A 12,165-nucleotide genomic window follows, 5' to 3' on the forward strand; every position below is an offset into this window, starting at 1 on the left:
ACACCTAAAGGCGAGCCGTAATGGCCTCATCTTTGGCAAGCTCCTCCGGTTTTTTCACAGTTTTTTTCCGGTTTATTTTTTTCTGGTTTTTTCCATTTTTTTTTACGTTGTCCTGACCCTCGTTCTTTAAATGACACTATCCCGAGGAGGACACCTAAAGGCGAGCCGTAATGGCCTCATTTTTGGCAAGCTCCTCCGGCTTTTTTTCCCAGTTTTTTCCTGGATTTATTTTTCCGGTTTGTTTTTTCCGGTTTTTTCCATTTTTTTTTACGTTCTGCTGACCCTTGATCTTTAAATGACGCTATCCCGAGGAGGACACCTAAAGGCGAGCCGTAATGGCCTCATCTTTGGCAAGCTCCTCCAGTTTTTTTTTTACAGTTTTTTTCCCGAATTTTTTCCGGTTTTTTACGTTTTTTTTTTTTTTTTTTTTTTACGTTCTGCCGACCCTCGTTCTTTAAATGACGCTATCCCGAGGAGGACACCTAAAGGTGAGCCATAATGGCCTCATCTTTGGCAAGCTCCTTCGGTTTTTTTCACAGTTTTTTTCTAGATTTTTTTTCCGGTTTGTTTTTTTCCAGGTTCTTTTTTTTTTTTTAACGTTCTGCTGACCCTCGTTTTTTAAATGACTTTATCCCGAGGAGGACCTAAAGGCTAGCCGTAATGGCCTCATTTTTGGCAAGCTCCTCCCGTTTTTTTCACAATTTTTTCCCGAATTTTTTTTCGGTTTTTTCCTTTTTTTTTACGTTCTATTGACCCTCGTTCTTTAAATGACGCTATCCCGAGGAGGACACCTAAAGGCGAGTCGTAATGGCCTCATCTTTGGCAAGCTTCTCCGGTTTTTTTCACAGTTTTTTTCCCGAATTTTTTTCCGGTTTTTTCCAGTTTTTTTTTCTTTTTTTTTTCCCTCGTTCTTTAAATGACGCTATCCCGAGGAGGGCACCTAAAGGCGAGTCGTGATGGCCTCATCTTTGGCAAGCTCCTCCAGTTTTTTTTCACAGTTTTTTTCCCGAATTTTTTTCCGGTTTTTTTTCGATTTTTTCCATTTTTTTTTTTTCGTTCTGCTGACCCCCGTTCTTTAAATGACTCTATCCCGAGGCGGACACCTAAAGGCGAGCCGTAATGGCCTCATCTTTGGCAAGCTCCTCCGATTTTTTTAATAGCTTTTTTCCAGGTTTTTTTTCGGTTTGTTTTTTTTTTGCAGTTTTTTTTTTATACGTTCTGCTGACCCTCGTTCTTTAGATGACGCTATCCCGAGGAGGACACCTAAAGGCGAGCCGTAATGGCCTCATTTTTGGCAAGCTCCTCCGGTTTTTTTTCACAGTTTTTTTCCTGGATTTTTTTTCCGGTTAGTTTTTTTTCCGATTTTTTCCTTTTTTTTTTTACGTTCTGCTGACCCTCACTGTTTAAATGACGCTATCCCGAGGAGGACACTTAAAGGTGAGCCGTAATGGGCTCATTTTTTTGGCAAGCTCCTCCGGTTTTTTTTCACAGTTTTTTCCCGGATTTTTTTCCGGTTGGTTTTTTTCCGGTTTTTTCCATTTTTTTTTTACGTTCTGCTGACCCTCGTTCTTTAAATGACTCTATCCCGAGGAGGACACCTAAAGGCGAGCCGTAATGGCCTCATCTTTGGCAAGCTCCTCCGGATTTTTTTCACAGTTTTTTTCCGGGTTTTTTTCCAGTTTTTTTTTATTTATTTATACGTTCTGCTGACCCTCGTTCTTTAAATGACGCTATCCCGAGGAGGACACCTAAAGGCGAGCCGTAATGGCCTCATCTTTGGCAATCTCCTCCAATTTTTTTCACAGTTTTTTTTCGGGTTTTTTTCCAGTTTTTTTTTTTTATACGTTCTGCTAACCTTCGTTCTTTAAATGACACTATCCCGAGGAGGACACCTAAAGGCGAGCCGTAATGGCCTCCCCTTTGGCAAGCTCCTCCGGTTTTTTTCACAGTTTTTTTCCAGATTTTTTTTCCGGTTTATTTTTTTCCAGGTTTTTTTTTTTTTTACGTTCTGCTGACCCACGTTCTTTAAATGACGCTATCCTGAGGAGGACACCTATAGGCGAGCCGTAATGGCCTCATTTTTGTCAAGCTCCTCCAGTTCTTTTTCACAGTTTTTTCACAGTTTTTTACGTTCTGTTGACCCTCGTTCTCTAAATGACCCTATCCCGAGGAGGACACCTAAAAGCGAGCCGTAATGGCCTCATCTTTGGCAAGCTCCTCCGGTTTTTTTCACAGTTTTTTTCCAGAATTTTTTTTCCGGTTTGTTTTTTTCCGTTTTTTCCAGTTTTTTTCCCTTTTTTTTTCTGCTGACCCTCGTTCTTTAAATGACGCTATCCCGAGGAGGACACCTAAAGGCGAGCCGTAATGGCCTCATCTTTGGCAAGCTCCTCCAGTTTTTTTTCAGAGTTTTTTTCCCGATTTTTTTTTTCTTTTTTTTTTTTTATTTTTTCTATATTTTTTTTTACATTCTGCTGAACCCCTTTCTTTAAATGACACTATCCCGAGGAGGACACCAAAAGGCGAGCCGTAATGGCCTTATCTTTGCCAAGCTCCTCCGATTTTTTTCACAGTTTTTTTCCGGTTCTTTTCCATTTTTTTTTTTTTTTTACGTTCTGCCGACCCTCGTTCTTTAAATGACGCTATCCCGAGGAGGACACCTTAAGGCGAGCCATAATGGCCTCATCTTTGGCAAGCTCCTTCGGTTTTTTTCACAGTTTTTTTCCAGATTTTTTTTCCGGTTTGTTTTTTTCCAGGTTTTTTTTTTTTAACGTTCTGCTGACCCTCGTTCTTTAAATGACGCTATCCTGAGGACACCTAAAGGCTAGCCGTAATGGCCTCATTTTTGGCAAGCTCCTCCGGTTTTTTTTCACAGTTTTTTCCCGGATTTTTTTCCGGTTTGTTTTTTCCGGTTTTTTCCATTTTTTTTTACGTTCTGCTGACCCTCGTTCTTTAAATGACGCTATCCTGAGGAGGACACCTAAAGGCGAGCCGTAATGGCCTCAAATTTGGCAAGCTCCTCCGGATTTTTTTCACAGTTTTCTTCTGAGTTTTTTTCCCGATTTTTTTTTTCTTTTTTTTTTTTATTTTTTCTATATTTTTTTTTACATTCTGCTGAACCCCTTTCTTTAAATGACACTATCCCGAGGAGGACACCAAAAGGCGAGCCGTAATGGCCTTATCTTTGCCAAGCTCCTCTGATTTTTTTCACAGTTTTTTTCCGGTTCTTTTCCATTTTTTTTTTTTTTTTACGTTCTGCCGACCCTCGTTCTTTAAATGACGCTATCCCGAGGAGGACACCTTAAGGCGAGCCATAATGGCCTCATCTTTGGCAAGCTCCTTCGGTTTTTTTCACAGTTTATTTCCAGATTTTTTTTCCGGTTTGTTTTTTTCCAGGTTTTTTTTTTTTAACGTTCTGCTGACCCTCGTTCTTTAAATGACGCTATCCTGAGGACACCTAAAGGCTAGCCGTAATGGCCTCATTTTTGGCAAGCTCCTCCGGTTTTTTTTCACAGTTTTTTCCCGGATTTTTTTCCGGTTTTTTCCATTTTTTTTTACGTTCTGCTGACCCTCGTTCTTTAAATGACGCTATCCTGAGGAGGACACCTAAAGGCGAGCCGTAATGGCCTCAAATTTGGCAAGCTCCTCCGGATTTTTTTCACAGTTTTCTTCTGGGTTTTTTTCCAGTTTTTTTTTTATTATTTATACGTTCTGCTGACCCTCGTTCTTTAAATGACGCTATCCCGAGGAGGACACCTATGGGTGAGCCGTAATGGCCTCATCTTTGGCAAGCTCCTCTGGTTTTTTTCACAGTTTTTTTCCAGATTTTTTTTCCAGTTTTTTTTTTCCAGTTTTTTTTTTTTTTTTTTTTTTTTTTTTTTTTTTTTTTTTTTTTTTTTTTTTTTTTTTTTTACGTTCTGCTGACCCACGTTCTTTAAATGACGCTATCCCGAGGAGGACACCTAAAGGCGAGACGTAACGGCCTCATTTTTGGCAAGCTCCTCCGGTTTTTTTTCACAATTTTTTCCCGGATTTTTTTTTCCAGCTTGTTTTTTCCGGTTTTTTACATTTTTTTACGTTCTGCTGACCCTCGTTCTTTAAATGACGCTATCCCGAGGAGGACACCTAAAGGCGAGCCGTAATGGCCTCATCTTTGGCAAGCTCCTCCAGTTTTTTTTCACAGTTTTTTTCCCAAATTTTTTTCCGGTTTTTTCCAGTTTTTTTTCTTTTTTTTTCTGCTGACCCTCGTTCTTTAAATGACGCTATCCCGAGGAGGACACCTAAAGGCGAGCCGTAATGGCGTCATCTTTGGCAAGCTCCTCCGGTTTTTTTTCACAGTATTTTTCCCGAATTTTTTTCCGATTTTTTTTTTTTCTGATTTTTTCCAGTTTTTTTCCTTTTTTTTTCTGCGGACCCTCGTTCTTTAAATGACGCTATCCCGAGGAGGACACCTAAAGGCGAGCCGTAATGGCCTCATCTTTGGCAAGTGATGACAAATCATCTTAGCCTAGTTTCACTAGCCTTTTTCTTTTATTTTCAATTGATTTATGCACTTTCTTGAGCCATAAGCAAGCCAATTGGGTAGATTTCCATGTTTCCTTTGATTTAATCAACCATAGATGAATTAATGCAATTTCATGAGGATTTATGCTATAACTACCACATATTATGAAAGAATGATAAACTCATGATTTTGAGCATAGCTTTGATGTGTTTGGTTGATTAATGATAGGTGAAGAAAGCTTGGAGAAAGGTTGAAGCAAGAAGGAATGGCTAGGAGAAAGAGAGAACAAAAAGTTTGAGCAAAAGTTTGCCTCAAACTTTAGCTTAAACTTTCGGATAAGTGAAAACACACCAGGGAACAAAAAGCTTGAGCAAAAGTTTGCCTCAAACTTTAGCTCAAACTTTTGGGAGAAAAGCTTGAGCCAACGTTTGCCTCAAACTTTTTGGCAAACGTTGGCATCACAAATCAACACCCTGGAGAGAAAAAGTTTGCGCCAACGTTTGCCTCAAACTTTTTGGCAAACGTTGGCGCCATCAGCAACACACTCTGGAGACAAAAAGTTTGCGCCAACGCTTGCCTCAAACTTTTTGGCAAACGTTGGCGCCATGAGTGTGCATAAGGGGGCCAACGTTTGAGCAAAAGTTTGACCCCAAACTTTAGCTCAAACGTTGGTAGCAGCAAGAATGGGGTTTCTGATGTAAAAAGTTTGAGTAAAAGTTTGCCTCAAACTTTTACTCAAACTTTTACTCAAGCTTTTATAATTCCCAACCCGGTTCACTTCGGTTCTCTCTCCAACTCCAAGAGCAATCAACCAAGGCCTCTATCAACCCAATTCCATCAAGAGCAAAGGCCCAATTCAAAGCTTGAAGACCATTTGAAGAAAGTGTATAAATAGCTTAGGATTTAAGTTTTTAAAGGAGCTTTCTTTTCGGTTTTGATTTAGTAGTTTTGAAGAGAGCTCACCTTTACATTTTGGGTTTGTTGTTTTAATTCAAGAGAAATTGGAGGAGAATTGATCTCTCTTCTTCCTTGTTCTTGCTTGAATACTCTTTACTTTTCTTGCTTCATATCTTGGGTGGAGAATTGAAGAAATTCTGTTTCAATCTCACCTTGGGATCTTGTTTAATTTTCCGCATCATTGAATTTCAGTTTCTGTTAATTGCTTCTTCTTCTACTTTCTCTGCAATTTACATTTCTTCATTTCCTTTGCAATTGATCTTGTTGGATCTAGGAAGGCAGTGAGATCTAGACTTAGTTATCTAGTCTCTTGAGTCCTGAGATCTAGATTTCCATTTTTAATTTCTCTGTTTACTGCTTTTCAAGCTCTTTTATATTTCTGTTTTAGATCTGATTCAACCCAAGGCATCTTCCACTCTTCTGTGTGTTGAATTTTACTCTTCCTTGTTTAATTTCTGCAAATCCAATTCCCAATTCCCTTTACAATTCAAGCCATTTACATTTCTTGCACTCTAAGATTCTGCAATTTACATTTCTTGCGTTCTAAGTTTCTGCTATTTAATTTCTTGCTCTTTAAGATTCAGCACTTTAAGTTTCAGTTCTCTTTAATTTCATGCAAATTACCCATTCCCTTTACTTTCCATGTAATTTAAATTCTGCAAATCACAAATCTCTCAACCAAATCTTGATTCGCTTGACTAAATCAACCACTAAACTGAAATTGCTCAATCCTTCAATCCCTGTGGGATCGACCTCACTCCCGTGAGTTATTATTACTTGATGCGACCCGGTGCACTTGCCGGTAAGTTTTGTGTCGGATCGTTTTCCGCACATCAGCAAGCTCCTCCAGTTTTTTTTTCACAGTTTTTTTCCCGAATTTTTTTCCGGTTTTTTTTTCGATTTTTTCCATTTTTTTTTTACGTTCTGCCGACCCTCGTTCTTTAAATGACGCTATCCCGAGGAGGACACCTAAAGGCGAGCCATAATGGCCTCATCTTTGGCAAGCTCCTTCGGTTTTTTTCACAGTTTTTTTCTAGATTTTTTTTCCGGTTTGTTTTTTTCCAGGTTCTTTTTTTTTTTTAACGTTCTGCTGACCCTCGTTTTTTAAATGACTTTATCCCGAGGAGGACCTAAAGGCTAGCCGTAATGGACTCATTTTTGGCAAGCTCCTCCCGTTTTTTTCACAGTTTTTTCCCGAATTTTTTTTCCGGTTTTTTCCTTTTTTTTACGTTCTACTGACCGTCGTTCTTTAAATGACGCTATCCCGAGGAGGACACCTAAAGGCGAGCCATAATGGCCTCATCTTTGGCAAGCTTCTCCGGTTTTTTTCACAGTTTTTTTCCCTAATTTTTTTTCCGGTTTTTTCCAGTTTTTTTTTTCTTTTTTTTTCCCTCGTTCTTTAAATGACGCTATCCCGAGGAGGGCACCTAAAGGCGAGCCGTGATGGCCTCATCTTTGGCAAGCTCCTCCAGTTTTTTTTTCACAGTTTTTTTCCCGAATTTTTTTCCGGTTTTTTTTCGATTTTTTCCATTTTTTTTTACGTTCTGCTGACCCCCGTTCTTTAAATGACTCTATCCCGAGGTGGACACCTAAAGGCGAGCCGTAATGGCCTCATCTTTGGCATGCTCCTCCGATTTTTTTAACAGTTTTTTTCCAGGTTTTTTTCGGGTTTGTTTTTTTTTTGCAGTTTTTTTTTTTATACGTTCTGCTGACCCTCGTTCTTTAAATGACGGTATCCCGAGGAGGACACCTAAAGGCGAGCCGTAATGGCCTCATTTTTGGCAAGCTCCTCCGGTTTTTTTTCACAGTTTTTTTCCTGGATTTTTTTTCCGGTTAGTTTTTTTTCCGATTTTTTCCTTTTTTTTTTACGTTCTGCTGACCCTCATTCATTAAATGACGCTATCCCGAGGAGGACACTTAAAGGTGAGCCGTAATGGGCTGATTTTTTTGGCAAGCTCCTCCGTTTTTTTTTTTTCACAGTTTTTTCCCGGATTTTTTTCCGGTATTTTTTTTTTTTTTTTTACGTTCTGCTGACCCTCGTTCTTTAAAAGACGCTATCCCGAGGAGGACACCTAAAGGCGAGCCGTAATGGCCTCATCTTTGGCAAGCTCCTCCGGTTTTTTCACAGTTTTTCTCCCAGATTTTTTTCCGGTTTGTTTTTCTGGTTTTTTCCAGTTTTTATTTATTTATTTATTTTTTTACGTTCTACTGACCCTCGTTCTTTAAATGACGCTATCCCAAGGAGGAAACGTAAAAGCGAGCCGTAATGGCCTCATCTTTGGGAAGCTCCTCCGGTTTTTTTTCACAGTTTTTTCCCGGATTTTTTTCCGGGGAGGACACCTAAAGGCGAGCCGTAATGGCCTCATTTTTGGCACGCTCCTCCGGTTTTTTTTCACAGCTTTTTCCCGGTTTGTTTTTTTCCGGTTTTTTCCATTTTTTTTTAACGTTCTGCTGACCCTCGTTCTTTAAAAGACGCTATCCCGAGGAGGACACCTAAAGGCGAGCCGTAATGGCCTCATCTTTGGCAAGCTCCTCCGGTTTTTTCACAGTTTTTTTCCGGTTTATTTTTTTCTGGTTTTTTCCATTTTTTTTTACGTTGTCCTGACCCTCGTTCTTTAAATGACACTATCCCGAGGAGGACACCTAAAGGCGAGCCGTAATGGCCTCATTTTTGGCAAGCTCCTCCGGCTTTTTTTCCCAGTTTTTTCCTGGATTTATTTTTCCGGTTTGTTTTTTCCGGTTTTTTCCATTTTTTTTTACGTTCTGCTGACCCTTGATCTTTAAATGACGCTATCCCGAGGAGGACACCTAAAGGCGAGCCGTAATGGCCTCATCTTTGGCAAGCTCCTCCAGTTTTTTTTTTACAGTTTTTTTCCCGAATTTTTTCCGGTTTTTTACGTTTTTTTTTTTTTTTTTTTTTACGTTCTGCCGACCCTCGTTCTTTAAATGACGCTATCCCGAGGAGGACACCTAAAGGTGAGCCATAATGGCCTCATCTTTGGCAAGCTCCTTCGGTTTTTTTCACAGTTTTTTTCTAGATTTTTTTTCCGGTTTGTTTTTTTCCAGGTTCTTTTTTTTTTTTTAACGTTCTGCTGACCCTCGTTTTTTAAATGACTTTATCCCGAGGAGGACCTAAAGGCTAGCCGTAATGGCCTCATTTTTGGCAAGCTCCTCCCGTTTTTTTCACAATTTTTTCCCGAATTTTTTTTCGGTTTTTTCCTTTTTTTTTACGTTCTATTGACCCTCGTTCTTTAAATGACGCTATCCCGAGGAGGACACCTAAAGGCGAGTCGTAATGGCCTCATCTTTGGCAAGCTTCTCCGGTTTTTTTCACAGTTTTTTTCCCGAATTTTTTTCCGGTTTTTTCCAGTTTTTTTTTCTTTTTTTTTTCCCTCGTTCTTTAAATGACGCTATCCCGAGGAGGGCACCTAAAGGCGAGTCGTGATGGCCTCATCTTTGGCAAGCTCCTCCAGTTTTTTTTCACAGTTTTTTTCCCGAATTTTTTTCCGGTTTTTTTTCGATTTTTTCCATTTTTTTTTTTACGTTCTGCTGACCCCCGTTCTTTAAATGACTCTATCCCGAGGCGGACACCTAAAGGCGAGCCGTAATGGCCTCATCTTTGGCAAGCTCCTCCGATTTTTTTAATAGCTTTTTTCCAGGTTTTTTTTCGGTTTGTTTTTTTTTTGCAGTTTTTTTTTTATACGTTCTGCTGACCCTCGTTCTTTAGATGACGCTATCCCGAGGAGGACACCTAAAGGCGAGCCGTAATGGCCTCATTTTTGGCAAGCTCCTCCGGTTTTTTTTCACAGTTTTTTTCCTGGATTTTTTTTCCGGTTAGTTTTTTTTCCGATTTTTTCCTTTTTTTTTTTACGTTCTGCTGACCCTCACTGTTTAAATGACGCTATCCCGAGGAGGACACTTAAAGGTGAGCCGTAATGGGCTCATTTTTTTGGCAAGCTCCTCCGGTTTTTTTTCACAATTTTTTTCTCGGATTTTTTTTCCGGTTAGTTTATTTTCCGGTTTTTTCCCTTTTTTTTATTTTTTTTAACGTTCTGCTGACCCTCGTTCTTTAAATGACACTATCCCGAGGAGGACACCTAAAGGCGAGCCGTAATGGCCTCATTTTTGGCAAGCTCCTCTGGCTTTTTTCACAGTTTTTTTCCCAAATTTTTTTTCCGGTTTGTTTTTTTCCGGTTTTTTTTTTTTTTTTTTTTTTTTTTTTTTTTTTTTTTTACGTTCTGCTGACCTTCATTCTTTAAATGACGCTATCTCGAGGAGGACACCTAAAGGCGAGCCGTTATGGCCTCATTTTTGGCAAGCTCCTCCGGTTTTTTTCACAATTTTTTCCCGGATTTTTTTTCCGGTTTGTTTTTTGCGGTTTCTTCCAGTTTTTTTTATTTTTTTTTTTTACGTTCTGCTGACCCTCGTTCTTTAAATGACGCTATCCCGAGGAGGACACCTAAAGGCGAGCCGTAATGGCCTCATCTTTGGCAAGCTCCTCTGTTTTTTTTCACAGTTTTTTTCCCAGATTTTTTTTCGGTTTGTTTTTTTCTGGTTTTGTTCCAGTTTTTCTGCTGACCCTCGTTCTTTAAAAGACGCTATCCCGAGGAGGACACCTAAAGGCGAGCCGTAATGGCCTCATCTTTGGCAGGCTCCTCTGGTTTTTTCACAATTTTTTTCCCAGATTTTTTTTCGGTTTGTTTTTTTCTGGTTTTGTCCAGTTTTTTTTTTATTTTTTTATTTTTACGTTCTACTGACCCTCGTTCTTTAAATGACGCTATCCCAAGGAGGAAACGTAAAAGCGAGCCGTAATGGCCTCATCTTTGGGAAGCTCATCCGGTTTTTTTTCACAGTTTTTTCCCGGATTTTTTTCCGGGGAGGACACCTTAAGGCGAGCCGTAATGACCTCATTTTTGGCACGCTCCTCCGGTTTTTTTTCACAGTTTTTTTCCCGGATTTTTTTTCCAGTTTGTTTTTTCCGGTTTTTTCCATTTTCTTTTATCGTTCTGCTGACCCTCGTTCTTTAAAAGACGCTATCCCGAGGAGGACACCTAAAGGCGAGCCGTAATGGCCTCATCTTTGGCAAGCTCCTTCGGTTTTTTTCACAGTTTTTTTCCAGATTTTTTTTCCGGTTTGTTTTTTTCCAGGTTTTTTTTTTTTAACGTTCTGCTGACCCTCGTTCTTTAAATGACGCTATCCTGAGGACACCTAAAGGCTAGCCGTAATGGCCTCATTTTTGGCAAGCTCCTCCGGTTTTTTTTCACAGTTTTTTCCCGGATTTTTTTCCGGTTTGTTTTTTCCGGTTTTTTCCATTTTTTTTTACGTTCTGCTGACCCTCGTTCTTTAAATGACGCTATCCTGAGGAGGACACCTAAAGGCGAGCCGTAATGGCCTCAAATTTGGCAAGCTCCTCCGGATTTTTTTCACAGTTTTCTTCTGGGTTTTTTTCCAGTTTTTTTTTTATTATTTATACGTTCTGCTGACCCTCGTTCTTTAAATGACGCTATCCCGAGGAGGACACCTAAGGGTGAGCCGTAATGGCCTCATCTTTGGCAAGCTCCTCTGGTTTTTTTCACAGTTTTTTTCCAGATTTTTTTTCCAGTTTTTTTTTTCCAGTTTTTTTTTTTTTTTTTTTTTTTTTTTTTTTTTTTTTTTTTTTTTTTTACGTTCTGCTGACCCACGTTCTTTAAATGACGCTATCCCGAGGAGGACACCTAAAGGCGAGACGTAACGGCCTCATTTTTGGCAAGCTCCTCCGGTTTTGTTTCACAATTTTTTCCCGGATTTTTTTTTCCAGCTTGTTTTTTCCGGTTTTTTACATTTTTTTACGTTCTGCTGACCCTCGTTCTTTAAATGACGCTATCCCGAGGAGGACACCTAAAGGCGAGCCGTAATGGCCTCATCTTTGGCAAGCTCCTCCAGTTTTTTTTCACAGTTTTTTTCCCAAATTTTTTTCCGGTTTTTTCCAGTTTTTTTTCTTTTTTTTTCTGCTGACCCTCGTTCTTTAAATGACGCTATCCCGAGGAGGACACCTAAAGGCGAGCCGTAATGGCGTCATCTTTGGCAAGCTCCTCCGGTTTTTTTTCACAGTATTTTTCCCGAATTTTTTTCCGATTTTTTTTTTCCGATTTTTTCCAGTTTTTTTCCTTTTTTTTTCTGCGGACCCTCGTTCTTTAAATGACGCTATCCCGAGGAGGACACCTAAAGGCGAGCCGTAATGGCCTCATCTTTGGCAAGTGATGACAAATCATCTTAGCCTAGTTTCACTAGCCTTTTTCTTTTATTTTCAATTGATTTATGCACTTTCTTGAGCCATAAGCAAGCCAATTGGGTAGATTTCTATGTTTCCTTTGATTTAATCAACCATAGATGAATTAATGCAATTTCATGAGGATTTATGCTATAACTACCACATATTATGAAAGAATGATAAACTCATGATTTTGAGCATAGCTTTGATGTGTTTGGTTGATTAATGATAGGTGAAGAAAGCTTGGAGAAAGGTTGAAGCAAGAAGGAATGGCTAGGAGAAAGAGAGAACAAAAAGTTTGAGCAAAAGTTTGCCTCAAACTTTAGCTTAAACTTTCGGATAAGTGAAAACACACCAGGGAACAAAAAGCTTGAGCAAAAGTTTGCCTCAAACTTTAGCTCAAACTTTTGGGAGAAAAGCTTGAGCCAACGTTTGCCTCAAACTTTTTGGCAAACGT

The sequence above is a fragment of the Arachis ipaensis genome, chromosome B2, assembly GCF_059453495.1.
Source record: "Arachis ipaensis isolate K30076 ecotype BB chromosome B2, ASM5945349v1, whole genome shotgun sequence".
NCBI lineage: Eukaryota > Viridiplantae > Streptophyta > Magnoliopsida > Fabales > Fabaceae > Arachis > Arachis ipaensis.